Here is a 26,583-nt window from a genome sequence, read left to right on the forward strand (position 1 = left end):
CTCTCTGAAGATGCCCTCTTGATATCCCCAGTATTGTGCATCACTGGTTTCCTAGGTCAGTGCTTCTCAACTTGTGGGTTGCAACTCTTCCAAAGTTGAACAACCCTTTCACGGGGGTCACCTAAGACCATTGGAAACATATATTCACACTATGACAGGTAACAGTAGCAAAATTACAGTTATGAAGTAGCAATGAAAATAACTTTTTTGGCTGGGGGTCACCACAACATGAGGAACTGTATTAAAGAGTTGTAGCATCAGGAAGATTGAAAACTATGTCCTAAGTGATTTTTAATCCAGTCAATTTGACAACCGAGATTAGAATCACACGCAGCTACTTTGTGTAATAATATAAGTGATCTAATCAAAGGACAAAACCTGTCAGATTGGGTTAAAAACTGAGTTTCAGCTGTGTACAGTTTTGAGCAGGTGCTAGACATACAGAAAAAGAACTTGAAAGTAAAAGAAAATGTAAAGCTACTAAATAAACTGAAAGAAAATTGGTGTATCGGTGCTAATCTCACACAAAATAGACTTGAAAGATTATCAAACCTAATAACAGGATCATTTCATTAAGGAAGGTTTCTAAACAGGTTAAATAAAATTTGCTATAACCAAGGGAAAAATATAATTGTAACTTATTGGTGGGATTTTGTCTCTACATCCCTCCTTTGGTACTTGGTAAAACAATTAGTAAGGCTGTAGTTGTTCTGAACACCACAGTTCACCACTCTGACATAATTAACTTTGTGGTGCATTATCCTGCAAAACTCGTAGTATGCAGGTATTGCAGTTCACACAGAAGAGTAAGGTACCAAGTTTAATAGGATTCCTGATAAACAATAAAGGATTGAAAGCCTATAGAATATGTTCCTGAATATATTAGAATTTAATTAGAAATCATTATTCACATGCAGTGTACTTCAAGTAATTTCAGGGTCAGTAAAATCACAAGAAAAATTAGTATTTTCATGTAAGCCATAATGAAAATTTATGAGATTTGATTAATGCAAGCCTTAAAGAGAAGTTTGCAGCTTTAAATTTTCATATTAGGGAAAGTATTAAAGAAATGATGAGATTTTTGATGATTATTGTAGTAATATTGGGGTGAGACCCATCCACACATGCTTGGCATTATAGCTCCATCCTTGTGGGCGGGATGGGTATCATTATAGAAAGGCCACCTCACCTCCTTATGCCCTTACTCCTTCTCTTCCACTGATGCACAAAGAAGGCTCTTGCTAGATACCACTCCACTGATGGTGGGTTTTCTAGTCTGGAACATCGAGAGGGCATGTTCTGTACCTTGACCTTGTGTTAGGTTCTAGTCACAGAATCAGATGACTACTCGTGTTATGGAAAAGGGATTAAGTATAATAGCTGAACCTTACAGAATTAGGAATGGAATTGAAAACATGAAGGCTCAAAAGTGGGAGTACACTTAGGCTATCTGAAGTCCTGGCCAGCCACAGGTAAGAACAACCTTGAAATGTGTTGGGAGCGATGCCCTTGAAACCCTCCATTATTGATGTTATTATTATGGTTAGAATTAAATATGACTGGGTTCATGGAAAAATCCCCAGCCAGCTGCAGAAGACTAATACAAATCTGGTGGTCAGGATGAATAATGATATGATAAAGTTCTGACCTTGCTGAGAAATACTCTGACATCAAGATACCCAATGTGATGACCTGTAACCTTTCTGAAAATCCAACATCCTGCTGACATTAGCTGACCACACAAATACTGTGTCCTAGGCCTGTGTAAATGTTTCCCATTTGCCCCCTCTCTCTGTTACCCCTGTTAGGGTATAAATTCAGCCTTGGGAAAAAATAAAATTGTTGCCTTGATCAGACTCTTGTCTTGGCGTCCTTCTTTGTGTTTCTTGTCCCCCATTCTCTTCCAGGTACCCTCAGCACCCTCGTTGACAGAAATGAATATCTGTGAACACAAGCACCTTTGCCCACCCATGTAAGACTGATGGCAAACCCCTTAGGTAGCATTGCATCTGAATGCCACCGTGTATGAGTTCTTGATCAGCCATTGGTAGTGGCCTGCAACAGCTGTTGATCAAGTAGGCAGAATGCAGGAAGAGTGGCAAGTTAGGAGACATCAGAGGCTGCTAGGCTGCACTCCATTGCTGAATGCTTTATCTGACCTTCAGGGAGCAAAGGATGCTTCTTTTTTCTCCACCTTTCAGCTTTAAGGTCCCCCTGTAGGCCAATCCCAACATGGATCTAACAAGAAACAGATTTTGGAGAAGTAGCTTCCAGTTTAATCTAATCAGCACTATAATAGCCATTACACTTCCTCTTATATATAATACACATCCTATACATGTATCTTTTAACCAAACGTAACTTTCTATTAAGGGTGACAGTAAAGGCATGCTTCTGCCCACTGTAATACATGTGTAACACAACTGAAAATGTGTTACATCCTCCCTGCAGGAGTATATACAACATACCATGTCAGTTTATCTTTGCATGATGTTTATTTCTCTGTCAGCCAAGTTTCTTGGTTAACTTTAATCTTCTGTAAAGTAAATATTGAAGTAAAAGAGTAATAAACCATTGTGAGGATAGCTTCCATTTGATAAAAACGGAAGGGGAGAAAAACTGAAAACTCATATCAAACAAATGTAATTATTGCAGTTCTTCTTTCTATAGAGCTCACTTTTGTAACCGAGCACACACCTTTATGTATGTCCCTCCTAAACACTCTCATCATTTTATGTGCCTTCAGCAAGCACTCAACTATTCATGTTTTCATCCCGTGCTGCGATGACTTTAAATTCTTGAACTGGGTCACAGCTTAGGGACGTGATACGAGAAGAAGCCTAAAACCCATAAATTGTGTCATCTTGTCTACTCAGTTATTGAGATCCCTCTGCAGTCGGGTCGCTTTTGGTGATAATTCACAGAGAGCTTCACACTTAGTTATAAACTGCTTCGTAATAAAACAACTCACACTGGGTGCCCCCAACGCAACCACTATTTGCTTGCTCACATTTCAACCCACGACACCAGCAGACTGACTTATGTTGGGTTCTTATAGTCTCCCATCATCTTTCCATCCTTTCATGGACCCATGAAAAACAAGAGACGCACTAAAGGATGCCACTCGTGCTAGTCAGTTCTTGAAGCTCCCTTTTGTGCTGGGCAAACCACTTTCCCTTGATGATCAAAATTAGTCAGCACCGTAGCTCTGTGATCTGCCTGTTGTTTTCCTGGCACGAGGAACCAATATAGTTGGGGAGAAGTCTCAGCTTCCAGTTCAGTGAACCACTGTTGTATCCCTTGCTGCTTCTGAAACAGAGAAAATTCTGTGCCTGCTGTTTCTAGATCACTAGGACAGGGAACAGAAATTTTGCTTATGGATAAGATTTAGAGGAGGAGTGATCATATTTTTTTATAGTTTTTTCTTTCATTGGATATTTTTATTTACATTTTAAATGTTATCCCCTTTCCTGCTTTCCCCTCCAGAAATACACTATCCTATCCCCCCTCTCCCTGCTTCTATGAGGGTGCTCCCTTACCCAGCCACCCACTCCCTCCCACCTCCCTGCCTTGACATTCCCCTTAACAGGACCAAGGGCCTCTCTTCCCATTGATGCCTGACAAGGCCATCCTCTGCTACATATGCGGATGTAGCCATAGGTCCATCCCTGTGTTCTCCTGAGATGGTGGTTTATTTCCCGGGAGCTCTGGGAGGTCTGGTTAGTTGATATTGTTGTTCTTCTAAAGGGGTTACAAACCCCTTCATCTTCTTCAATCTTTTCTCTAACTCCTCCATTGGGAACCCCATTCTCAGTTCAATGGTTGGCTGCTAGCATCAGCCTCTGTATTTATCAGCCTCTGGCAGAGCCTCTCAGGAAACAGCTATGTCAGGCTCCTGTCAGCAAGCACTTCTTGGCATCTCCAATATTGTCTGAGTTTGGTGACTGTATATGGGATGGATCCCTAGGTGGGGCAGTCTCTGGATGGCCTTTCCTTCAGTCTCTGCTCCACACTTTGTCTCCATTATTTCCTCTTGTGAGTATTTTGTTCTCCCTTCTAAGAAGGTCTGAAGCATCCACACTCTGGTCTTCCTTCTTGAGCTTTCTATTTTTATTTTCTGATTTAGAGTTATGACTGCTAAACACAGGAGGTGTGTCACCATAAATTAATATTCATTCAGAATGTACTACATCCTGTAGGACATTTTCTCAGCCCTCTAGTTACCCCACAGCATGGCAAAATGAGTTTTCAAATGTTCAACATTTTATTAGACCAGATTCTTCAGAATGATGGAAAAATGTAGCCCTAGTGCATTAATGTCATATGTACAAGAGCCTGCTACCAGCCTTCATTTGCTTAAAATGAGTTATTTAGTCCTAAATGATGATGGTGTATGGAATATCATGATAGTCAATTGAGATTTCTCTAAGCCCTTAGATTTTAGTATTGATAGAAGTTCTTCAGGCAGGACAGACAATCTGTATCTGTAGTAAATGCTTATACTATTGCACTCTATGATAGAAATGGTCCCTTATACTCAATCTGCCACTACATATATGGCTGATTTGGGCAAGGAGTGGTGTTGGCCCCCTTAGTTTCTGTAACTGAGTTTTAGGGCAATCAGCAGTGACTGTGCACAGCAAATGGAAATTTATGTTGATAAGCCCATGTATAACTTGCATCCGAATGTCCATTGTCAAATGTAGTTTGAGCCAGCTGGCCAAGTGTTAGCATATGGGAAGAGGACTAACACCCACACATTGTGTCATCCCGTCTAGCCAGTTATTAAGATCCTTCTCTAATGAAGTTGTTCTTTGAAGCTCACATTTAATTGGACTGCTGCACAACTAACCTCAAACTGATGCTCACATTATTTCCATGCTAGGCTCAGCCACAATTGTCTTGAGTAGACACTGTTTCTGTTAGTGTCCTGATAGCGTTCATGAAGTATCTAGAAGCATTACCGTTTCTAGATGACCCAAGATGGCTTTATTTGCATGTCTTTTACCTTAGCATGACTGGATAGGATATTGTGGGCCTCTTCCCAGGAGGCTATTCTAATAGGATAGCCAGACAACTTGACACGGTACTTAAGGCTTCCCAAAAGAGTGAAGGTGGAGGCTTACATGCCTCTTGTAGGTTAGGCCCTAGGATCCACACAATATTATCCTACTATATAATATTCATACAAGTTATGAGGTTAGCTGAGTGTTATACAGATGAGTAAATTCTATCTTCATAGACTAACTGGCATGGTGAACAAAACTCCTTAAAGCTGTGTCTCAAGAGATGGATTGAGTGATTAGAATTTCAGTACTATGGAGAGATTGGAATGTTTCAGGTTCAGAGGCTAATTATCTTGGGCTAGCTTTAGTTCCTGGAGTCATTTCTTGCCCAACTCTGTATTGGAACTAACATCCTCTGACTAATAGATAATACCTTTTTGAATCTATTGACTTAGCAGACCCTATGGCTTCCACCAATCCCCAAACTAACAATGGCATCAGGTAGCATCTTAGACCTATAGAAAAGCTTCTGCCATCTTTCTGTAGCCACCTCTTGGATGTACCCACTGTTGTATTTTAAAGTTGCCTTTATTTATGTTTTTTTCCTGTGAAATTATAAAAGCTTCATGAAACTGCTTTCGTATTATAATGTGAGGTCTGATTGAACCTCTTCCAGGACCTCTTGAATGAGACACTTGGAGGCAGTGATCGATGTAAAAGCAAGAGGAGTTTAATTCCGACATGTCGGGGTTCTCTCACTTCAAGGGGAGATGACCCTGAGCAGACGATAACAGGGAGTTATATACCTTGCAAACAATTGGGGCAGAATTCAAACAACTGAGGCAGAATTTGTACAGAACTAGGCAGGATACTATGTGCATGTGGTGGAGCAAAATAACTTTCAGATCAGACTCAGTGTATCGTTTAAGACTTTCTCAAGGCGGGGGCGGGGGGGGATCAGTTGGAAGTCACAGGTAGCTTTGTGTGACAGTTTGGTTTATATCTGTTCCAGGGACTAAACCAGCTTTTTCTTCCTGGAAGGGAGGGGTCCTTGTGCTCAGAGATTTGTGGTAGGAATTTTCCCACTGGCCCTAGATTGGCCCCAACTCTGGCTCTTTCTACATAGGTGTTCCTGGTTCATGATCACTCAGGATGGCTTGAGAATAAACCATTTATTATTCTCTTGTGGTTTTGTTTTCATTGTTGTTTTAGGGTTTTTGTGTATGAGTTGAGAGTATATACACACATTTCTATGTAATCTTTTATCCTAGTAGCTCATGTTATAACATATCAATTTTAAATGGTATAGTTTGAAAATTGCATTTTAGTATCTTGCTGCTTCCCTACCATCTTGTTCCAGAAGTTTTACTCCAGTCATTCTTTGACCTCACAGGGTGTTGGTATTTGTTTGTTTGTTTGCTTGTTTATGTGTGTGTGAGCATGTTGTGTCTGTGAGCACATGCATGCCAAGGCATGCATACGGAGGTCAGAGGACAGTTGTGTGGATTCACTTCTCTACTTCCACTTTTTACATAGCTCTGGAGAAGGAACTGAAGTCACCAGGCTTTTGCAGCAATCGCTTTCCCTCATACATCATCTTGCCAGGCCGATCTTTGCACTGTCTTTTATTCCATCAGATCTTGACTTTATTTTCATTTTATAATTCATTCCATCCCATTATTCACTCAGCATGTTTATGTTTAGCAATATCTGCTGTCACATGTTCTTTTAGGCACAGGGAATACGGCAGTCAGCATGCAGTAAATTCACTAGTATTCTGAAGTTATGTGTTCCTTTGGGCTAAATCATCAAGCAAAACCTGAAACTCACGGACACTAGTGATCAGCTTTCTTTATGCATCTTCTAAAGACCCAAGTGTTCTGAAAAGTTTTAAAAAGATGAGACTGAAAGTTTGAATCCACAATAATCATTAAAAAAGATCCTCCCACACTTTTCTGATCGTACTTACAATTAGCTTCCAGGAGATTCCACTAGGCTTCTCCCGGGGACTTCAATAAAGCTTATGATATCACCTGCTGCCATCACCTGCTGCTGTCATCAGGTGCACCAGGTGTGGGCTGCAAATAAAAGGACAGCTGGCCACCCAACTATGCTCTCTGTCTGTTTCCAGATCATCTCTATCTCTCTCCTCCTTTCTTTCAAGCCCCTCCATCCACATTTGCCCTCATGGCCCTGCTCCCTTCTCCAGGTCCTCACTTCCCTTCCCCCAGTAAACCCCCTTTATACCAGATCTGTTGCATAGTGTAATTTCTCAGGGGTATACCTTGGCATGGGCCTGCCAGATACCCACTAGCTGCATTATATTTTAAAGCACTTACCATTTTTATTTTCGGTTGCTTTTTCTCAATGGGTCTTTCTAATTATTTCTTCTTCCATGCAGCTTGTGTTATTAAAGTGTTTCTCTTGAGCTTGTGTTGGGGGCAGGAGGTAGGAGAGTGGGTGAATTTCCTCTTCCTTTTGCCTGAACTAGATACAGCACTGTGAAAAAAGGGAACAGAGGCAAGAGAACCGAAATATCCCCATGACTGAGATTTAGTGTATTTTACTTGAAAACTACACCGAATTTATAAAAAAGCAGACTCATCTTTCCATGCCTGCATAGTTCTGGATGAAGCAGTCTTCCTACAGAAGAGATTTTTACCCAAACCAGGTTATATCATAACTGTCAACTACCAAAGTAGTGTAAAATCATAACTTCTGAGGCAAGCTCACTCCCCAAAGGGAGAGTTCAGACCTGAATTATACATCTTAGACCTTGTCACCAAATTTAATGTCAGAAAAAGTGTTCTGTTTTCCATAGATGGTGTGAAAAAAAAGTTAGAGAGAGGCTAGAGGAGTCTTAGGGAGGAGGGACAGAGGGTGGGAGTATGTCTAACATCTGACCATGTGGCACTTCTCGCCACACCTGCAAAACAGGTGCTGAAGGACTGTCAGGGTCAGTCCCTTCCTACAGTGTATGTACCCTCTCCTTTCACATAACTTGTGTCTTTCTTGGCCTTCCCAAGATAGGAAAGCTGTCTTTAGACCCTCATATTCCCACATTTCCTCCCATCAATGCATTTTGCATTTATTCTGTTGCTCTGTGTGGTAATTTTGCTTCTTTCTAGGCCCTGTTACTTCCTTGCTCAGACTGTAGATGTTAGCTTAGTTATGTCTTTCCTGCTAAATACTCCAGACGAATATCACAAGGTCAGAAAATTCTATCAAATACCATTTAAATACCAACTCTTTCAAATATCATTTCTAGATTTAGTTTTATATTAAAACCTCTGATTCGTATCCACCACCTTGATTCCAGTAGATGGTCCAGGAAGTTCTGCTTGCAGTTGCCTCCTTAAGTGTCAGTTGTTGTACGTGTCCCATAGTGCTCCTCGTGTGTAGTTGCTGAGTTAACGACAAAGAAATGTGACCATTTTTTTAAAAAAAAAGCCATTATTCTTTTTTTCTTTTTCCTTTTCATCTTTATTAACTTGGGTATTTCTTATTTACATTTCGATTGTTATTCCCTTTCCTGGTTTCTGGGCCAACATCCCCCTAACCCCTCCCCTTCCCCTTCTCTATGGGTGTTCCCCTCCCCATTCTCCCCCATTACCGCCCTCCCCCCAACAATCACGTTCACTGGGGGTTCAGTCATGGCAGGACCAAGGGCTTCCCCTTCCACTGGTGCTCTTACTATGCTATTCATTGCTACCTATGTGGTTGGAGCCCAGGGTCAGTCCATGTATAGTCTTTGGGTAGTGGCTTAGGCCCTGGAAGCTCTGGTTGGTTAGCATTGTTGCTCATATGAGGTCTGAAGCCCCTTCAAGCTCTTCCAGTTCTTTCTCTGATTCCTTCAACGGGGGTCCCGTTCTCAATTCAGTGGTTTAATGATGGCATTCACCTATGTATTTGCTGTATTCTGGCAGTGTCTCTCAGGAGAGATCTACATCCGGTTCCTGTTGGCCTGCACTTCTTTCCTTCATCCATCTTACCTAGTTTGGTGAAAAGCCATATTCTTAGTGTTCAAAGTATACTTACTTTAGTTTATAGTAAAAAAATGTAAATTTATGTTACTATTGAAAAATGTTTGAAGTGATTTTTTGAAAATCTTGTGTTTGGGAGAATTTTGCTTTGACTGTACAATTCTTTCTTGTTCATGAGGTAAAGATAGAGAAGAGGTCTCACTGCATAAAACAAAAAACAAAAACAAAAACAAAAACCAACCAACCAACCAAGAAACCAACCAACCAATCAAACAAAAAAATGGGTTTCCTTTCCACAGTGCATGCTTTTTCTCTAATCTTGGAGTCCACAAAAAGCAAATTTCTTAAATATAAAATTCCCAGGTTTAAATGTAAAATAACAGTAAGGACTTGGACTTGTTTAGAATGGGTAGAGAATCTTGTACAGAGAATATCTTGTGTATTATATGGCCTCATCACCTGTCACTTAAAAAGCCTATGGTCTATGGCTTAGGCAGGAAATAGAAGGTGGAACATCTAGGAGGCCAAAAGAATTCTGAGATAGAGCCAGGTACAGGAAGATTCGCCAGGGAGATGTGAGGAGACAGATGCATGGTACCCGGACACAGGTAATAGCCATGTGGCAGAATGTAGATTAAAATAAGCGGGCTATTCTAAGTTATGATCTAGTCAGAGTTATATCGCCAAGATATCTGTGAATATATTTTGATTCTGAGTCTTATTCCTAGGAGCATGGGGAAGAAGAACTGGACCTAACATTTACTGTTATTCTTACTTTGTGTGTATCATCATCATATTTGAGAGTTTAAAATGCATACAACATGCTTACTTTCAAATAACTAAAGTGCATCTATATTGTAAAGTAACCAATTAGTATCTTTCCAGCTGAAATTATATTTCCAAAAGCAGGCACACTGTTTCCGGGTTGTCAGAAACGTTGGTTTTATAATTAGATGTATTATACCAACTTAAAATTGTGATTTTCTAATACTTTGGATTTTAGATAGGAAAAATAACATAAGGATAAAAGTCACATAGATACTTGTTTTGAGTCACATGTTTTCATAAGAAGGAAAAGCAACTTGTCCAAGTTGAACATCTAGTAGTACTCTTTTTATACTTCTAAGAATCCAAGAAAAGTAAACAGAATGTTGTCCCTTTGCCAGAGATCTATTCTTTCTTTCACCATGAGATCACAGCAGTTATACCACCACTCCTTAGAAAATCCTTTAATCCTGCCTGGACTTTTAAAAGGAAGGGTCCAACAGCAATAATATTTTATACCTGCTTTTTAGCTTGAATTGTTCATCTCTGTCCTTGTGATCTAGTATTTGGTTCCTTAATTTATCCCTTTAGAAACCCAGTCACATCCACACCATCTTTGCACGGGGAATAGGATTTATTTTCTCTTTCTGAGTCCAGGAAGCTATTCTCTACACATGGGGAATCTTTGTCAGATGTGAAACAAAGCTTCATTAGATGTTCCTCATAAAGAAAATTAATTCTGTGTTCTTAGCCTGCTTCACCAAATAGCAACAGAGTATAGTTTAAAAAGTGCTTTTATGTTGACAAGGACTTACCGCACAGAGGCTGTTCTGGTTACCTCATATCGGAACATGTCTCCCTTGGTGCATAATTCAGGTAAGAGTAGCAAAGGATTGGACTGACCAATGATTCCATCGAGGAAATCATGTAGGAACTAAAATATTCTATGTAAAATGTATGATATTCTTAATGCTCCTGTTGAATATTTAATATGCCCAGTCCCGAGGGTTAGTATTTGAAACACAAGTTCAGCTACCTGACTGGCATTTCTCTAAGCCATAATTAGAGCTGTCAAAACCAGTTCTTTTAAAACAGAAGCTCAAGAGCTTGTTGTCTGTAGTTGTGCCAGCATCATTTGATGTGAATGCAGAGTTTCCCTCAACGGTAAAGGCAAACATATGCTTTCTGATAACAAGGACACACACATGAGCACGCACAAACCAAAGAGAGGGCATGCTTTTCAAGGCTAATATTTAGATCTACTCTTGACCAACTAGATATTTTTTGAATTAACATGCTTAGCCACAAATATATAAAGAAATGAATAGAAAAACCTTTTGAAACTATGCCAGAAGCTTCAAACTGTTATAATATGGAAAAGAAAACTGTCATATACAAAACTCCACACTAGTGATTTTTCATTTTTGATCATTGTGTGCCTAACAGAAATGATTTAATTTTCTTTTAAATCTCAAAACTACATGAATCATGAAAGTGGAGTAAGACACAATAGCCTGCGTAGGTCATAGGGCCATGATGGTGATTCAGACAGGGAAGACACCTAAAGCTCTTGAGTGTTGTCTCTACAGCCAGTCTACAGAATAGCTAGCCTCTTCCTGAGTTAGAGTTCTTCCTGAAATACTCATGACAGAAAATTTTAGTGAAATCATTAAGGTGTTTTAGGAAGTGCATTTGTCTGTGTTTTCCCCAGGCAGCAAGGTCCCCATCAGAGTAATGAGATTGAGAAGCTGCAGTAAATCTTACAGTGCTTTAAGAAATTTTCTGTAATGTCACCCAGAATCCAGATACTGGTTCTCCATATTAGAGGCAAGAAACTGATCTCTTGATCATTGACTTAGATTAACTCGAAATAATAAGAAAAGAAAGTATATTTTTATTGGGAAAATTCAGTGAAAGAATTATAGCTTGTTTCTTTTGAATTAAAATGAAGCCAGGTTCAGTACGTTGATCATCCCACCCTCAGATCAGAGTCTGCTTACTGCCTACCCTGCCTGCCTTCTTTCTGCACACTCAACCAGCAATTGTTTCTCCAAATCTAAACACTTGTCAGTTTCTCTGTGCCAGACCTCATCCCCAGAACATGGATTCCTCATGGAGAACTCTACCTATTTGAAAGAAAAAAATCATTATTTATATTACAAGTCTAGCACTTGAACATTATAATATTTCAAAGCTTTAGAGATTTTGTTCAATTACTTTATTATTTAGTCTTTTCTGTAACACAAAATTTCTTTGGCCACAAGGCTAGATGGTTTTAGCACACAATTCTGCCAGACTTTCAAAGAGTTAAAATTAATACTCATCAAAATGTTCCACAAAGTAAAAATAGAAGGAACATTGCTCAATTAATTTTATGAGGCCTTACATACCCTGATACTCCAATGATACAAAGATTCAACAAAGAAAGAGAATTATAGTTTCAAATTTTCTTTATGAATATAGATACAATAATCAACAAAATTTTAGAAGCAGAATCCAAGAACACATCAAAAAGATAATCCATCATGATCAAGTAGACTTCATCCAAGAGATATAAGGATAGTTCAACATACAAAAATCAGTCAGTGTAACCCACCATATAAACAAACTGGAAGAAAACCCACACAATCATCTCATTAGGTGCACAAAAAGCTTCTGACCTAAACCCAATACCTCTTCATGTTAAAAGTCTTGAAGAGATTAGGAATACAAGGACATACGTAAACATAATAAAGGCAATCTACAGCAAACCTATAGCTAACATAAAATTAAATGAAAGGAAACAACTGGCAATTCCACTAAAATCAGGAACAAAACAAGGCTGACTTCTCTTTCCATATATATTCAAAATAGTACTTTAAGTTCTAGATAGAGGAATAAGACAACTGAAAGAGACCAAGGGGCTACAAATTGGAAAAAAAGTTAGGGTACTGTTATTTGCAGATGATTTGATAGTATACATAAATGACCCCCAAAATTCTAGCAGTAAGCGCCTGCAAATGATAAACACCGACAGCGAAGTGGCTAGATACAAGATTAACTAAAAAAATAAAATAAAATTAGTAGCCCTCTTATATACAAATGCTAAATTAATTGAAAAAGAAATCAGGGCAATAACACTCTTCACAATAGATAAAAACAATATAAAATACCTTGGTGGGAATCTAACCAAGTAAGTGAAAGATCTATATGGCAAGAACTTCAAGTCTCTGAAGAGAGAAGTTGAAGAAGATATCAAAAGATACAAAGATCTCTTATGCTCAGGGATTGGTAGGATTAACATGGTAAAAATAACCATCTTACCAAAAACAATCAACAAATTTAATGTAATTCCCATCAAAATTCCAATATAACTCTTTACAAACCTTGAAAGGACAATTCTCAATTTTATATGAAAAAAACAAACAAAAAACTCAAGATAGCTAAAATAATCCCAAACAAGAAAAGAACTTCTGGAGGTATCACCATTTCTGATTTCAAACTATACAGAGCTATAGTAATAAAAACTACATGGTATTGGCAACATGTTGATCAATGAAATTGAATCAAAGGCCCAGATGTAGATCCACACACCTGTGGACAATGGGGTTTTGATAAAGATGCCAGAGATACACACCAGAAAAAAGACAGTATCTTCAACAAAGAATGCTGTTTAAATTGGGTGTCTGTATATAGAATTGCTAATAGGTCCATACCTGCCACCCTGCCCCAAACTCAGTTCCAAGTGGGTTAATGACCACAGCATAAAACCAGATACACTAAACCTGAGGGAAGAGGAGTAGTGAGGAGTAGTTTTGAACACAGTGCAGGAGACAACTTTTTCAACAGAACACCAATAATGGAGGCACTAAAATCAACAATTAATAAATGCGACCTCATGAAAAGGAAAGTCTTATGTAAGGACACCATTAATCAGACAAAGTAGCAGCCTATGAGTGACCAAACCTACTCCATTTTGGGACTGGCCTCCATCTTAAAAGAAAATAATAGGCAGTACATTGAGCTCCATAGAGACAGCACCGGGGCAAGCGAGAGCCGGACGGGCACTGGGCGACTCGTGGAGGAAAATCAACTAAACATGGGCAAAGGAGATCCTAAGAAGTTGAGAGGCAAAAATGTCCTCATATGCATTCTTTGTGCAAACCTGCTGGGAGGAGCACAAGAAGAAGCACCCAGATGCTCTGTCAACTTCTCAGAGTTCTCCAAGAGGTGCTCAACAAGGTGGAAGACCATGCCTGCTAAAGAAAAGCGGAAATTTGAAGATATGGCAAAGGCTGACAAGGCTCGTTATGAAAGAGAAATGAAAACCTACATCTCCACAAGGGGAGACCAAAAAGAAGTTCAAGGACCCCATGCCCCCAAGAGACCTCCTTTGGCTTTCTTCTTCTGTTCTGAGTACCGCCCAAAAGTCAAAGGCGAGCATTCTGGCTTATCTATTGGTGATGTTGCAAAGAAACTAGGAGAGATGTGGAACAACACTGCCACGGATGACAAGCAGCCCTACGAGAAGAAGGCCGCCAAGCTAAAGGAGAAGTACGAGAAGGATATTGCTGCCTACAGAGCTGAAGGAAACCCTGATGCAGCGAAAAGGGGGATGGTCAAGACTGAGAAGAGCAAGAAAAAGAAGGAAGAGGAAGACGACGAGGAGGATGAAGAGGATGAGGAAGAGGAGGAAGAAGAAGAAGATGATAATGAATACATTGGTTCTAGCACAGTATTTACTTGTCTATAAAGCATTTAACCCCCTGTACACAACTCACTCCTTTTAAAGAAAAAAATTGAAATGTAAGGCTGTGTAGGATTTGTTTTTAAACTGTACAGTGTCTTTTTTATATAGTTAACATACTACCAAATGTGTCTTTAGATAACCCTGTCCTGGTGGTATTCTCAGTAGCCACTAACCTTGCCTGGTACAGTCTGGGGTGGTAAATTAGCAAGGAAATGAAAGCAGGTTCTTGTTGGTGCACAGCACAAATTAGTTATATATGGGGACAGTAGTTTGGTTTTTGGTTTCTTTTTTTTCTTTTGGTTTTCTTTTATTTTTCCATCTTCAGTTGTCTCTGATGTAGCTTATATGAAGATAACTGTTGTTCTTTTAACTGAATACTACTCTGTAATTGCAAAAAATTGCGACTGTTTTGTTGACATTCTGAATGCTTCTAAGTAATTACAATTTTTTTATTAAAAAAAGAAAGAAAATAATAAACTTGACCTGCAGCTGAACCCAAGCTGCATCCAAATACCAGGACCAAGGATCCCATGACTTGTCCTTGGCCCACACCCCAGAGTTACTCCCTAGCTACTTCCTAACAACAGTTAATTACAGATTAACTTTGTTGATTGTTTCAGACGTACTTTTAGACAGTTTAGGATTGTATACAGTTTTGGCTCATAGCACCCACCTGTCAGCTTACAATAGTCATTCAGATGCTTTCCTGGATGGACACTACTTCATTTGTTCCCATTTCCTATAAAACCTTGTCCCAATGAGAGTTGGGGCTGCTCCACCAAACTGTCTTGTGGGTTTGTAATAGAGACTCTAATGTGATTACATCAGAAACAATCCCTTGGGGACTGGGGTTCACAAATGCTTCCTGGCACAACACCTATAGAGTGGGAAAGATTTCCACCAACTCCACATCTGACAGAGTGCTAATATCCAAAATATATAAAGAACTCAAGAAACTAGACATCGACAAACCAAATAACCCAATTAAAAACTGTGATACAGATCTAAAGAGAGAATTCTCAACAGAAGAAGCTGAAATGGCTGAGAGACAACTAAAGGGACATTCAATACCCATCAGGTAACTGTAACTCAAAGCAACTCTGAGGTTCCAACTGTTGAAATGACTAAGATAAAAAACTCAAGTGACAGCTCATGCTGGTGAGGATGTGGAAAAGGAAACACTCCTCCAGTGCTGGTGGGAGTGTGAACTTGTATAGCTGTTATAGAAATCAAATGAAGGTTCCTCAGAAAATTGGGAATAGATTTCTCTCAATAACCAGCTGTACCGCTCCTGGGCATACACTCAAAAGAAGCTCCACCATACCACAACTATGTTCATAGCAGCTTTATTTCTAACAGACAGAAACTGGAAACAACCTAGAAGCCCCTTAACCAAAGAGTGGATAAAGAACATGTGGTAGAGCACCATGCAGTATTCCTCAGCTGTTAAAAACAATGATATCCTGAAATAGGCAGACAAATGGATGGAACTTGAGAAAAGTAATCCTGAGTGTGGCAACCCAGACCCATAAAGACAGACGTGGTATGCACTCACCTGTAGCTGGATATTAGCTGTTAAGTAAAGGATAACCACACTACAATCTAAGTAGAAAGGTAAGTAGCAAGGGCTCTGGGGTGGTGGTGGTGGTGGATCCATGGATCTCCCAGGGAAAGGGAAATAGAATAGATTTTTCAGGTGCATCGGGGACCAGTGGGAATGGGAACAGGAGGGATCAGGTGGAGGAGGGAGATGAAGGTATAGAGTACAGGGATAGACACCTGGGAATGGGGTGGGGGCAGATTTGAGGGCAATGTGGAAACCTAGTGCAGTGGAAATTTCCTGGAATCTAAGAGGGTGAGCCTAACAAGGGCCAACCTGCCCTGCCTGTAAGATGTGCTGGGGCAATGGTGGCTCGGCACTTATGGGAGTGGCCAACTAATGACAGTCTGACTAGAGGCCCTCACTGTGAGAGGGAGCCATTACAACACTGCCTAGGTGGCCAGGATCCGGAAGTTGGATGGCTCAGAGACCTAGAGTAGAACTAAAGATGACTGACAGAAAACAATTCAATGAAATGATTTCTAATGATATTTTGCTATACTCATAGATTGGTACTTAGCCCAGTCATCATCAGAGATGTATTATCCAGCAGCTGATGGGAGTAGATGCAGAGTCCCCCAGCCAAACATTAGGTGGAGTGTGGAGAATTCTGAAGGAGGGGCAGGATTGTAGGCGTCAGAGGGTCAAGAACACCAGGAGAATTTGACCCCATAATCAACTAAGCAGGGCTCATTGGGGCTCACAGAGGCTGAAACAGCATGGAGGGCTTAGGGGTGTCTCTGACTCCTTTGCCTGCTCTTGGGACCCTTTTCATCACACTGGCTGCCGCATCCAGCCTGGATATGAGCGTTCGTGCCTAGTCTGACTGCATCTTGTCATGCTGTATCAAGCTGTGTCCAGTTGATATCCCTGGAAGGCCTTTTCTTTTCTGCAGGTCAATGGAGGAGCTCTGAAAAGATCCTGGAAAGGGGAGGTGGGAGCAGAACTGGGAGGAGTGCAGGGAGGGAAAACTTCTGTCGGGAAATATTGTTTGAGAGAAGAAAATAAAAAGAAAAATCTTTAGCCAAAAAAAAAAATCAGTGTTTTAAAAAGTTTATTAAAAATAGCAAACATTTTCATTGAATTTACAATTTTTAATCCTTGTGTGTATGTGTGCATGTGTCTGTATGTGTGTATGTGTGTATCTGTGTGTATGTCTGTGTTTGTGAGTGTATACATGTTCAAGTGTACCCATAACAAAGCAACTATGTGAAGGTCAAAGGGCAACTCACAAGTGGTCAAAGTGAAGAGACTGGGTGTCAGTGGAATACTCTGCTACAAACGGGACCTCTATGCCACCATCCACCAAGGCTCAGAAACCACAGAGGAGGAGTTAGCTGAAGGACTGTAAGAGACACAGGTTGGTTAGGACTGGAGGGAGACAGTGTTTTCTGGACTTGACAAAATCATCAAAATGATGACAACCCCCCTCCCCTCCAGTAGCTGTGATTGTCTGCACAAGACTTACATCAGGCCAGTCAATACTGTACAGAGGAGGTAGGAGTGGTTCATGAACCCTGACTCCTAAGGAGCTATTGTTGATGACTTCTGGGGGAGAGAGAGTCAGGGTTTGTTTGTTTGTTTGTTTGTTTTTTAAAAATGTGTATGACACCTGGTAAGTTGACCACATTCCACTGATAGTTTCACATCCTTAAGTATGAGGAAAGTGCAAATTGCACTCAGTGGATTATTAAGTGAATTTGGGGGTGGGTAAGAAGGTAGGGCATTGGATCTGGGAAGATTTGTGGGCAGTCAATGTGATCAAAATAAATTGTGTAAAATTCTCTAAGGATTAATACAAATTGCATGTTAAAATGGTTATTAATACATCACAATGAAGAATATCATTAAAAAAATAAAATACAAACCCAAGACTTCTCTTAAGACAATTTTCAGATTTGGTTTTTCTAGGCCAGTGTTTCTCAAACTTTCTAATGCTGCAACCCTTAATACAGTTCTTCATGTTGTAGTGACCCTCAATAATAAAGTTATTTTCATTGCTACATCATGTCTGTAATTTTGCTACTGTTACCAATTGTAATGGAAATAACTGATATGCATAATATCTGATATGTGACCCATGTGAAAGGGGTTGTGACCCGCAGACTGAGAACCAATGCTTTAGACCCCCGCTCTTCATTACAGACACCAGAGAGAGAGCAGTTCTGTCATCTTCTGTAGAAAAAAACAAACCAGTTTTTTCCCCTCAGTGGCCACCAGTCACTTGCGCTATCTGCCCCCATGTGCTGTCATTTCAACCTCTAGTCTTTGTTTTAGAACCGTACATAACTCCTTCTAGTCAAAGAAGATGACTAAAAAGGCCTTTTCGTGTTTCCCAGTGTTTCTGGGTTGCTTTCAGCCAGTGGTATGGCAACTAACACACTACTCTCACCATGTCTGTTTGAGTAAAACAGAACTTACAAGAATCATTTTTATGTCCCAAAGTGTTTCAGTTTTTATTGTGGTGGTGGAAGGATTCTGGATATCAGTGTCATTTTGATGAGGGCTGACCATGTTTCAGTACAAGCTGAAATGTGGAAAAGCAGTTGCATTTCTGGTGACATTGGGTAAACTGAAAGAGTCTTTATGGGAGATTTTGATGGTTCCTTTCTTTTTCTCTCTCACAAGTTCAAACACACTTAAAAGCAAACTGTGAGAGTGTGTGTAACAAGTTATAATTTATAAAATGAAGTCAGTGAAAGTACTAACTGGCTACTTTTGTAAAGCATGGAGCTTGAATATGGATCAGTGGGGGGGCAAAGGAAAGGAAAGGAGATGAGATGTGTGTGTGTGTATGTGTGTGTGTGTATGTGTGTGTGTGTGTGTGTGTGTGTGTGTGTGTGTTGGGGAAGAATTCAGATGGAACTGCTACCTGTGAGATTCAACTGAATCTTGAGCTGAAATGCCAAAGGTGTCCCCTTCCTGCGTTTAGACAAATATACCACCTTGACTGACATTTGTAATTTTGAATGTCTTTAAAGGCATTTTAATGTTAGGCAATTGATCTAATCAGTGGGGATCACCCAAACGATTGGACACATTATTTCCATTGACCTTTTGAAGACCTCATCTGAATGGGAAGTGGTTCCTGAGAGACAGATGGGGCTGAGCCTCCAATAGACTGTAGGGAAGTGATTCTCAGGTTGTACGGTCATTACAGCATCTGCTGAAGTGTGCAGTGGGCACAGGAGTACTGTTTGCTTCTAATTTCCAATTTCCAACAGGCCGTTAAATTGTGTTGCACTTTGGAATCATCAGCTGCCTTCTATGATGAAATTATTCTGCTTTGAACTCATGCAAGTTTTCCTTTTGAAACAGTCTAAAATGACTATTATTAAATACCCTCAGGTATAACTTGATTCCCTTTGAAATAGTCTAAAATGATTAATTTTAATAAAGCACCCTCAGATATAATTTGATGATATGAAAATATGTTAGCTAGCTGTCTTAGGGTTTTTATTGCTGTGAGGGGACACTACAACCACAGCAACTCTTATAAAGGAAAATATTTAATTGGGCTAGCTTACAGTTCAAAGAGTTAGTCTATTATTGTCATGTTGGGAAACATGGCAGCTTGAAGACAGACCCAGTGCTGGAAATGTATTAAGTTCCACATCTTAATGAGCAGGCAGCAGAGAGAGAGAGAGAGAGAGAGAGAGAGAGAGAGAGAGAGAGAGAGAGAGAGAGAGAGAGAGAGAGAGAGAGAGAGCCATCAGGCCTGGCCTGGGCCCTGGAGACCTCAAACCCCACTCTTAGTGATGCACTTCCTCCATCAAGGCCACACCTACTCCAACAAGGTCACATGTCCTAATCCTTTCCAGTGGTGCCTCTCCTTCTGAGCCTATGGAGCCAGCTTCATCAGACCCCCACACTAGCTTATTTAGTTAATCACAGAACAAATTTAAAGTACCAACAAGATATTGGAAGAAAAATGAAATAACACATATCAAATCAAATACTTTGGGACAAATAAAAATCACATAACTAGAAGAAAGAGATGACAAACTTCAATAAAAATTTCTGGCCTAAATATGGGTCCTTGAAAGGAAGGCATTTTAGACACATAAGCATCACAAATGCCAGACTATGTTTGTGGAGACTTCAAACTTAACATTGCTTATTTCTGGCTATTTTGAATATAGCAGCAATGAACACAGTGACAGTGACACACCTACTCCAACAGGGCCACACCTTTTTTTGCTCCCTCACCCACCCACTCCCTCCTGCTTCCCCATCCTGGGCATTCTCCTACTCTAGGGCATCAAGCTTGCAGAGTACCAAGGGCTTCTCCTCCCATTGGTGCCCATCAAGGCCATCCTCTGCTACATATGAGGCTGGAGCCATGGGTCTGTCCATTTGTTGTCTTTGGATGGTGGTTTATTCCCTGGGAGCTCTGATTGGTTGGTACTGTTCTTATGGGCTACAGGCCCCTTCAGCTCCTTCAATCCTTTCTCTAACTCCTCCAATGGGGACCCTGTTCTCAGTTCGATGGTTGGCATCAAGCATTTGCTTCTGTATTTGTCATGCTCTGGCAAAGCCTCTCAGGAGACAGCTATGTCAGGCTCCTGTCAGCATGCATTTCTTGGCATTAGCAATATTGTCTGGGTTTGGTGACTGTATGTGTATGGGCTGGATCCTCAGGTAGGGCAGTCTCTGGATGGCCTTTCCTTCAGTCTCTGCTCCAAACTTTGTCTCCAAATTTCCTCCTATTAATATTTTTGTTCCCCCTTCAATTTGCATTTCCTTGATGGCTAAGAATGCTGAACATTCCTTTAAGTATTTCTCATCCTTGTGTTTCATCTTTTGAGAACTCTCTGCTTAGTTTTATAATGCATTTTTAAAAAAGTGCATTGTTTTCTTGATGTTCATTTTTTAAAAGCTTTTTTTGTATATTCTAGATATTACCCATTTAATAAGGTGTATAGTTGGTAAAGTTTTTTTTTTTACATTCTATAGGCTACCTCTTTACTTAAATGATGGTGTTCTTTGCCATATAGAGGCTTGGCAGTTTCATGAGTTCCTATTTATTACTTGTTGGTCTTAGTGCCTGTGTTATCAGTATCCTGTTTAGGACATTCTTTCCTGTGCCAACGACTTTAAGCCAATTCCCCCCTTTCTCTTCTATCAGGTTCAGTTGATATAGTCTTATGTTGAGATCCTTGATTGGTCTGGAGTTAAGTTTCGTGCAAGGTGATGGATGTGGATGTATTTTCCTTCTTCTGCATGCAACTGTCCAGTTTGAACAGCATTATGTGTTGAAGGTGCTGTTTTCACCAGGGTGACTGGTGACCAGAGTGTGTGTACTTAGGCTTCTGTCTCTAATTCTGTTCCGTTTTTCAGTATGTGTGTTTTTATATCAATACCTGTCTGTGTTTATTACCATAGTCCCATAATATGACTTGAAACTGTGCTTTGACTGTTTTCATCCCTTATGAAATTACCCAATACCTTTCTTCTATGTCTGGCTTATTGTCTTCTTTAATCTCTCTTTCTCTCTGATATTGAAGCAAACAGCTAGTTTTAAAAAGCCAAGTACTATTCCATTGTATTTATTTATCATAATTTCTTTATCTATTTATCTGTTGACAGAAACGTTAAGGTTATTTCTATTTGTGGCTGTTGAGATGATGATGCTAGATAACCATGTAGAAGGGCAGACATTTTATTTATCTGTATCGATATGAACATGGTTTATAATGCAGTCCTTTTTTTTTTCTTTTAGTATACTCTCATAAGAGGTATTGATGAGTTCTAAGGAAATTCTATTTTTAATAATTTCTTTATGAATGTGCATATTATTTCCCATAATGGCTGTACTAATCTAAGTTCTCATCAACAATGGACAAGGATTTCCATTCGTCCACGCTCTTGCCAATACTTGTTATTTCTTCTCTTTTTTGATGCTATCTATCCTGACAGGGTGCAGTAGTGTATTGTGGTTTTGACTTGCATTTTTCTGATTGATGTTGTCGATCTTTTCATATAGCTGCTGACCGTTTTGATCCATTTTTGGAGGCCTGTCTGTTTACCTACTTTTTAATTGGGTTATGTTTTCTGGTTGAGTTGTATGAGCTCTTTGTAAATGGTGAATATTAATCCCTTATGAGATATGTGCTTGGAAAATATTTTTTCTCAAACAAAACCTTTTTTTTTTTGTTTTGTTGATTGTTTCCCTGGATACACACATGGTTTTTAGTTTTTTCCCCATATATTAATTTTGCTTTTTGCTATGGTTTGGATCTTAAATTTCTTCAAAAGCATCATATAGGATCTGGAAAGGTAGCTCAGTCAGGTCAGTGAAGTGCTTGTCATATGAGTATGAAGACCTGAGTTTGGATTTTCAGGATCAGGACCCATATAAAAAGCTTGGTGCTGTATGCACTTAAAACTCAGCACATGGGCAGAGAGAACAGAGACAGGAGGATGCCTAGGATTCACTGTCCAATCAATGTAGCTTAGTAGCAAGACTCAGGTCTGACTGAGAAACCATGTCTTTTTTTTATTGGGTATTTTATGTATTTACATTTCAAATGTTATCTGTTATCTCTTTCTGGTTTTCCCCTCTCCCATTCTCCCTCCCTAGCTTCTATGAGGATGCTCCCCTCCCACCTACCTCTTCCCATTTCACCATCCTCACATTCCCCTTACATTAGGGAAAAGAGCCTTCATAGGACCAAGGGCCTCTCCTCTTGTTGATGTTGGACAATGCCATCTTCTGCATTACATATACAGCTGGAGCCATGGGTCCCTCCATGTGTACTCTTTGGTTGGTGGTTTAGTCTCTGGGAGCTCTGGGGGGGGCTCTGTTTTGTTGATATTGTTATTCTTCCTATGGGGTTGCAAACTCCTTCAGTTCCTTTAGTCCTTTCTCTAACTCCTCCATTGGGGTCCCCATGCTCAGTCTGATGGTTCACTGCAAGCATCCTCATTTGTATCAGTCAGTCTCTGGCAGAGCCTCTCAAGAGACATCAAAATCAGGCTCCTGTCAGCAAGCATTTCTCGGCATCACTGATATGGTTTGGAGAAACCCTGTCTTTAAAAACACTTTCAGGCAGCACTTGGAGAAGTGACTTCTGTTCTCCGTGCATCTGCACACACATGTGCATACTTCTCTGTACACACACCTTCCCTTCCCACCAGGTTTATATGCCAATGGTTTGTTCACTAACTGTGCTGGTTCATGTTTGTCAATTTGACACTTAAAATCACTAAAATCACCCTGGGAAGAGGGAACCTTTGTCAAGGGTCTCCATCAGATTGGCCTATAGGGGCATTTTCTTGATTAATGATTGACGTGGGAAGGCCCACACCACTGGGTGTGTATGCTACCTTGCAGCAGCTGATCCTGTATTCTATAAAGAAGCAAGCCATGCAAGCCATTCAGATGTATGAGGGACATCTTTTAGCTACATGGAATGAAGTTGACACCCTTCAACTAACCCACATACATCCAGCCATGGACAAACTTAGTGCCTCCAGTTCCAAATTCTTTTTACAAATCTCAGTGGTAAACTGACACACTCCTTTAGTGGCTGCTTCAGTCCTCCTGTTGTCACCTCCCACAGCAGGCAAGATTTCTTAAATTTTGTTCCATCACTCTTGTATGTAACTTGCAATATGAAATATGTGAATTTTTGCATTCATAGATATGCAAATGTATATTTCTTTGAAGGAATTCTTAAAATATTTACTGATTGAGACAGGGGATCATGGCAGATAGGAACTGCTCATTTCAGGGACATGTTATTAAATTTCTGAAAAATCATTGTGTATGAAGGCAGGATTGGCATGAGTCTTCCTTATGTTATACTAATTTTTGAAGGAACAAAACTCAAAACAAAACCAAACTCACTAGATTAATCACCTGAATTTCTGGAAATACACCCCTAAATAGATATTTTATGAATCATATTTAGTATCAAATTTTGAGGACAAATTTTATAATTAGGAATATTCCAAAATAAAACATACTGATTTGAGTTTTTAAACCTTTAAGAGTTTTTTCCCCTCTTCCTTGCATTAAGTTTAATTTTGAGGAATTCTGGACATCAAGCTTCTTTTGGGAGAGATATATCAGACCAAATAGTTTTAAGTCCCTCTTAAATCTAATATTGTAACGTTTGAAATAGAACTTAAAGGTACAAAGTGCCATAGAAAAGTCATTTTGAATTTGCAAGTTGGGCCTTAGAGTAGTAGCAGCCGTGTAGTGCAACTTCATCTTTTCTAACTGCAGCTAAGTTTTTGTCACACAACCCTATTATAGATGGTTCCTCATAGGGACATTACAAACCCCTTGAAACTTAAAAATCAAGGTTCTGTGTCAGTAGCAAACCCAGACTCTTATAGTCGTACATGTGGTCTTATGATTGATATCTATTCTCAATGCTATTAGAATCTACTTTCCTATCAATAACCCCAAGTTATTACTTACTATGTTTCTTTCGGGCTGCTCTTAACTTCAATTTGCCAACCCTCAGGGTCATGTTTTCATGGCTCACCTAACCTGTGGCAGCTTCTCTACCTTCTTCTTTCTTCATGGTCGTCCTCTACCTGGGCATCCTAAATCCCACCTATGTCTCTTCTGCCCAGCTATTGGCTGTTGGCATCTTGACCAATCAGAAGTAACTTGGGAGGCAGGGTCACATAGCATCGCTTGAGTCTATATGCAGACTCCAGGTCGTGGGGGCCCCACACTTAGCGTTACAATAGACAGCAAGAACAAACCTCAATGTAGAATTCTGCTGCTACGTGGAAATCGAGATCAATTGGTTACATTGGTCCTGGGAGATAAGGACCAGATGTTACTGCCTTGGCTTACTCTTAGTATTTGACTATCTAGTGTCATGGTGGTTTGAATGAAAATGGCCCCCATGAGCCCATAAGGAATGGCTCTATTAAGAGGCCTTATTAGACTGGGTGTGGCCTTGTTGGAGGAAGTTTATGACTAGGATTGGGCTTTGAGATCTCAGATGCTCAATTGAGGCCCAGTGTCTCACTCTTTTACTGCTGCCTGCTGATCTGGGTGTGATTAGCTACCCCTCCAGCACCTTGTCTGCCTGCATGCTGCCATGCTGTCTGCCATGCTGACAATGGGCTAAACTTCCGAACTGTAAGCCAGCCCCAATTAAACGTTTTCATTTATAAGAGCTGAAGTGGTCATAGTGTTTCTTCACAGCAATAAAAACACTGAGATAAGTGTCTTGCTTAAAATAGGAACTTTGGATCCAAACCTTCAGTTTGCGTGAGCACTTAGTAAAGCCTTTTAGAGACTGCTGCTGTTGGCTCTGTGTTTTTGTTGGATGCTATTCAGATCTCTGTGCTTATCGCCCAAATCTGAATCTTAAGTCATGTCAATTCTATAATAGTAAGGATAGTATTTTGAAATTTTGCTGAATTGTTTAATGCATTAGTATACTGTTAGACACACACACTGGACTTCACCAGAATGAATGAAGCGTTGAACCCACTATGTAAGTTGTAATGTCATCTAACATTGGTGAATATCTCCCCACACTTCTAGACTGATCACCTATGAGCAAATGATAATGTGTTATTTATAGACTGGTGATATTATTAGATGATACACAAATGTATTAGACATTCTAAGGAGGCAGAGTAGTTAGTGTGTGTAAGAGCACACAGACTCCTTGCTTCCTCTCCCATGAAACATCTATAAAATGAGAAAATAAGAGCTGATTTTTATCCTATCCAAGACTAAGCAGCATCTCCTTTCCTGTGTGTCCTCTGAATAAACAAAGTAGGAAAGTCTGGGATCTGGCTCACTATTAGATATTCATCATACCAGATATCTTATCATACATGCAGTTACTTTTACTAAGGCTTTGGCTCAGGATTTTAGACACTGTGCACCCAATAGGTGTTCCATGAAAGCCTAGAATGTGTTTGTCTTTATCAATGTTCTATATGTGGATACACAGGTAGCAGGAAGAGAGAGACTGGCTTGGGCCCATTCCCAGTAACACACTTCCTCCAACAAGGCCACATCTACTCCAACAAGACCACACCCACTCCAACAAGACCACACCCACTTCAACAAGACCACACTCACTCCAACAAGGTCACACCTACTCCAACAAGGCCACACCTCCTATCCCTCTCAATAGTGCCACTCTCTGAGGACAAAGCATTCAGTTATATGACTTATATGGGCCATTTCTATTTAAACCACCACACCTAAGATCAGCTATAGCTTCCTGCATAGCAAACCAGTCAAGTGTATAATTGAAACAAACCTGTTTCTGACAGTTTCATTTGAGCTTCAGGAGCTCACTTGGGGCTTGGTGGTCTAACGGGACCTTACTCATGTGTCTGCTGTCTCAGTCTAATTAGAACGGTTGGGATTGTAGCTTGTTTCTTTCCTTGTGCCCTTTCACTGGGTCTTCACACAATGGTGGACACATTCCTATGGAAAGCTTTTGTTCAAAAAGTTTCTACTGTGTCAAGCTTGCCGACATTTCCTTGGGCTTAGACTCAGATTCA

At 40.1% G+C, this 26,583-nt stretch overlaps 1 pseudogene; it reads left to right on the forward strand.

Annotated features, from left to right (window-relative positions):
- The first annotated feature begins 13,832 nt into the window (after positions 1–13,832).
- On the forward strand, positions 13,833–14,486 carry LOC116884353 (annotated as a pseudogene).
- Positions 14,487–26,583: the final 12,097 nt, after the last annotated feature.

Source organism: Rattus rattus, chromosome 15 (assembly GCF_011064425.1).
Source record: "Rattus rattus isolate New Zealand chromosome 15, Rrattus_CSIRO_v1, whole genome shotgun sequence".
NCBI classification, from domain to species: Eukaryota; Metazoa; Chordata; class Mammalia; order Rodentia; family Muridae; genus Rattus; species Rattus rattus.